The sequence below is a fragment of the Myzus persicae genome, unplaced genomic scaffold (genome assembly GCF_001856785.1).
Source record: "Myzus persicae strain clone G006 unplaced genomic scaffold, MPER_G0061.0, whole genome shotgun sequence".
Taxonomy (NCBI): Eukaryota; Metazoa; Arthropoda; class Insecta; order Hemiptera; family Aphididae; genus Myzus; species Myzus persicae.
Genome location: NW_019104064.1, coordinates 158,881 through 164,728, shown reverse-complemented (window position 1 = coordinate 164,728; position 5,848 = coordinate 158,881). Strand labels below are relative to the sequence as shown.

At 26.6% G+C, this 5,848-nt stretch overlaps 1 pseudogene; it reads left to right on the top strand.

The window, feature by feature from the left end:
- Positions 1-1,630: 1,630 nt before the first annotated feature.
- On the top strand, positions 1,631-5,848 carry LOC111038266 (annotated as a pseudogene).

The following is a 5,848-nucleotide window of genomic DNA, read 5'->3' as shown; positions in this document are numbered from 1 at the left end:
TATCGACAGTTCCATCTTGTGTCACTCAGTCGTGTTAAAGTCTTTTTTTCAATACCTAATTTTTTTTGAATGTCAATGAGATTTTTATTTCTCGCTGGTTGAGAAAAGTGAACATATAATGACTCTAATGTATGAAAAACATTTCTTGATTCCTTTAAAGCAAACAATATGATAAATATACCTACCTAATAATACACAATAAATTCACAATATTATACTATATTTTCAGTTTTCACATACCTTTTCAGTTTTACACATATCAAGCACTACAAGGTTGACTCTATGAGCCATACAAATATACAATGGGTATAAATAGCATATGGAAATTTACATTTTATTAAAGCTTGTACACCATTAAATCTCCCAGACATAACACTAGCTCCATCGTAGGACTGGGCTACCAGTTTAGCATTAGAGTTTAATCCACATTCCTTCAAGTATTTGAGTATATATTCACAAAGAGATGGAGCATTTTGACTTTCAGAGCAGTTAATGAAACCAATGAACTTTTCAAAAATGTCTAGCCCTTTACAATAGCGTATACATAAGGCCATTTGTTCTTCTTACAATACAAAATCTATTACTTAAACGTTCATAAATCATAATATAATCTTATACCTACCTATCGGTGCTTTCCTGCTTAGGAATTACGTAATAAATTGAATTATTTTTCTAACAAAAAATTGAAATTTGGAGATTTAAAATGAGGGGGCTATACTATTTTTTAGGGGGGCTAAGCCCCCTAAGCCCCCCCCCCCCAATTTACGCCTATGGTCCCTCTACTTCAAATTACGCACTACAGTCTACAGTTTCCGGCACTTCTAAAGCGGCAATAAAATATTTTAATACGTCTATTATACGTAAAAATAACATTTACAAAAATACATTTACAATAATCATTGTTTTATTTATCTTATAGAAGTATTCTGGTAGACCTTAATAATTCATAGATAATTTTAGCCTTCCGCATAGACATACATACAACATATACCCAAATTGGACGTCTTATAGCCTTGACAAGTTTACTGGGTCTACTATGCATGCTCAATAAAAATGAACATAAATGTTTATATTTAACACTTAAGTCACCGATCTAAATTTATTTTTTGCGAATTGTTATTGCAGCAAATTGCATTCGTTAAATATCATTAAAATTAAAATATTTCATCTTGCTATAATTATATACAATAGGCACAGCAAGTTTATTCTAAATATGCCAATGATACATTAATATTTAAATTTTAAAAAGCTTTTAGAACAAAATTTAATATCTAAACTCTTCGCAATTCTGTGTAATACCAACTTAATTCCGTACATTTTCTATTTTTTTTAAATTATTTAAGAAAATAATAATAATCCATAGTTTTGTCGGATATTATTTGAATAGTAAAATTAAAGTGAATTAATCGTTCAAGTAAAATGTAATAATTCTTCGTATTGGAATTTGAAATTTCGAGTGCTTAACGACGTCAGGAGCTGTGGTATTTATGAAAGTATATAATTGATAACCAAATTGACCCTTAATTGAATTCCACATTCCAGAGTCTAGACAATATCCCTACTCAATAAACTGGTTTCGATGCTACAACATATTATAAAATAGCCTATACCAAATTATATTTTTTGTTTGATTATACTAGTTTCGATGTAACACTATACCCATATGGTTGCGATTTGTTTGAAACAGTGTAAGTATTTTTTGTATGTATAAACATTTTCAATACCTAACAGTTATTAACAAATGATAACTGATAATTTATATTTATATTTTTTAAATGTAGTTTGCTTATATTAGCAAAAAAATAATAATATTTAAACATTTGAAACAGTTTTAAAAAAAAGACAACAAAAAGACGTAACAACAATTTGCATTATTCATTTCTCATAAGTAGATTGATATTCTAATATTCAATGGTCATTTATAATCATTTGTATGGGTTTCGACTTTCGAACTAATAAAAACAAATACCTAATTGTATAATATGTTTTCAAAATAGTAAAATATATTCATAATAAGATATAGGTTACAACATTATAACATAATATAAAATAATAATCATACATTTGGTTTTGCATATTTGTGTCATTTTATAATGTATAGCATATTTGTTTTACTCATACAAATTGTACTTTTTTTTTTCTAGTGCACTTACATAATAGATTTACAAGTGTTGCTTCTAAGCAAGAACCAGTACAAATGACTTCTACTTGGGAAGTAAATAATTTACCGAACAACAAACTTAACTCTGAAATATTCTGCATGGATGATTCTGTATTACAGAGTGACCCTCCGAAAGACAGGCGAGTTCAAATTTATATACCTACCCTACCTGCACCAATGATATTTATATTTACATTGTGCACGTGGTCTTGAAATTATAATTTTGTACATAATAATTGTTTATTAAGTAATTTACCATTGATCATATTACTAATTAAAAAATGTCATGAAACTTTCTATACTTTAGTTTATTTGCAGACAATTTTTATTTTAGAATCTGCTTAAACTTTATTCTGATATTAAAATGTTAGTGATGAATAAACATTTTTAAATTAAATTTGTTCCGAAAATGCTTTTTTCATAAATTTTGATTAAAATGTACCTACTCATAATATTTTTGATTAATAATTATAATATTGTTTGTTTTTATTGATTGTTCTAGATGGAATATTGTGTATCTGATTTTAGTTCTACACGGAATAGGAATATTAATGCCTTGGAATATGTTTATAAATGCTAAATCTGTAAGTGGAAATTCTATGCTAAAATTGAATGTATGTTTATTATTATAGGGATTATTATGATAACTAAGTATATAATATATTCTAAACATATTAAAATACTTAAACTAGTTAAACTGGTTTGCTTTAAAAATGTGGTAGATTTAATTTTCAATAAAAATGCCATTTATTAACTGTTGTTTGGTGTTTAATAGACTATTTATTCAATTTATTTAAGAGTACCTATTTATTTAGAAGTTTCGTTTAATAGTCTTGTTTGAAACCCAGTCTTATTGTAATTTTACTTTTTATATCTAGTTGCATAGACTTTAACTCAACCAGACATGAAATGAGTGTTATGCAAAATTTAAATAATCAAAAAAATTATTATGTTCTTTACTATAAAACAGTTATATAACTAATTTACTTCTGATGAAAACATTTGAATTAATAATATATATATTTTTTTTTTACTAGTATTTTGTGGATTACAAGTTGGGACACGATTATTTAGGTGATGATTTGTACTATGCGTCCATTTTCATGGCTTATTTGACTATTGGGTCACAGTTTCCCAGTCTTCTATTCAATTGGCTTAACATTTTTTGTCCTATAGGGTAAGATTAAATGTACATATTAATAATGTTATGTCCGAAGACCTAACGCATAATATTACTAGTTATGAATATGGTACCTACTGTTGATGATTATGTGTAATGTATAGTCAGCTAATGGCTGTAGGCTATCATTTTTTTATTATTTAAAAACATTTATTATAGATTTAAAAAATAAATGTATGGTTCATCATGCAATCAAATCTTAATTCAGAGATTTAGTTAACTTTTCATTAAACTTCTATTAGTTATGTGTAGTATCTTTGATACAAATTGTATGTATAATCTATAATCTATGTGATCTAGGTAATCTAAAGATAGGCCTCAAATTAATTGCTCTTTGAGATACAATATGATAAAGACATAATTTGTAAATTGTTCAATGTGTAGAAAATTAATTCCACATAAGAATCATGCAGTACTTCATAATATTATGTATTTGTTTAAACTTAAAATGTTGTTAAATTATGGTAAACAATTTTCAATGGACATAACGATCGGATTAAGTTATATTAGTAAAACAAACAATAATATTATAATATAAATGCAAAATATTGATTTATGAATAATTAAAAATAAGTAGTAATATTAACCTGAAAGTAAAAATGTTTGATAATTGATAAAATGGGTATGGGTGGGTACAAATAACTTCTCAACAAATAAGGATTGTATATTAGCTATTATAAATCAAAATGTTTTTTTATACACATATATTAAATTGTTAATAATTTAATTTCCAGCGGAAAATTGACGACTCGAATTGTGTGGTCTATTCTTACTGAAGTACTTTGTTTTATTTTTACTGTTGCATTGGTCATGATTAATACTTCTCAAATACCAGCTCTATTTTTCTGGTCAACTCTGTGCAGTATAGTATTGTTAAATATGGCAAATGGTATTTACAACAGTTCTGTTTTTGGGATGGCAGCTAAACTCCCTGCAAAATATATTGGTGCTGTAGTTCTTGGTACAAATTTAAGTGGTACATTTACATCTATCGCTAACATTGCATCAATTTCAATAACTCCAGATGCTCGAACTGCTGCTATATATATTATTTCACCACCGCATTGTTTGTGTTGCTTACCTGCTTTAATACATACTTTGCATTGCCATCAAATGTAAGTAATTATACTTTTGAGTATGAATACGCAAACAATAAAATACATTTATTTATGTGTGTATGTATACTTTTAGAGATTTTATAAGTTTCATGAACACATTTATCTACAAAAAATCGAAAATCAAGATTTAAAACAATGTGGAGATGATGATAAGATTCCTTATTGGAGTATTTTTAAACAAGCTGGTCCACAATTAATTAATGTGTTTTTTGTATTTTTTGTCACTCTTTCAATATTTCCAGCAGTTCATTCAGGTAAAACTTAATTTTTTAAAATAAATTATTGTTTACAATTATTAAAATTATATTATTATTTATACGTTATAGATATTAAAATGTCAAGTAAAGATTTTATTTTCGGAGAAACATATTATACCAGTGTAATGTGTTTTTTGACATTCAATGTATGCGCACTTATTGGAACATATCTTTCTACATTGGTTTCATGGGTAAATATTAATTATCTTTTTATTGCTGATTAGATAATTTAATTTGATATTATTCATTTATTTTATTCCAGCCAAAGCCAAAATGGCTTTTTGTTCCTGTGGCATTATGATTTCTTCTTATTCCATTATTTTTGATTTGTAATTACCACCCAATCGGTGTTACAAGAATAATGCCAGTGTTAATAGAAAATGATTATGTATTTTGGACATTAGGAGCAATCCTTGGATTATCTAGTGGTTATTACAGTTCTGTAGCAATGATGTATACTCCAAGGTAACAATAATTTCTCATACTGCATATCTATATTTAAAATGAAACAATATTTGTCTTTGAGTATTGACTACATTCAATTACCTAATTTATAGTATTATAAAGCTAATAATATATAAAGACAGGGTCAGACCGTTCATTTTTTTCAAAAATGTATCCACATGTTAGATCCCCAAATGTTAAGAGTATATACTGTCTTCAGATGTTGTCAACCACTTGTTCTGTCATCTGTATTACATGTATAATAATTATATACTAATAAAATATGGTTATTTCCAGCTGTGTTGAACCAAGGTACAGTGGCATTGCAGGTATGTTTGGAGCTGCTGTGCTGCTCACTGGCATTTGTTGTGGGATACTCTTCGGAATGATAACACCATTTATTGTAAGACATGTGTCTATATAAAATATAAATTATAATGTTTTAAAACTTTTTCATATTTAATAACATTTATTTTTCTGCTTTATGTATTTTAAAGAATTAGACATTCATTATAACTATGTTATAATTAGGTTTACTAACCTTGATTTAACCACAATTTGCTATAGGTACATATCAAAATAAATTTATAATACATATAAATTATTACAAATATTATTAGAACACTTAATGTATACATATATCACAATTGAACTATTATAAAGTTGTTCAGTTGTTTATTCATCATTA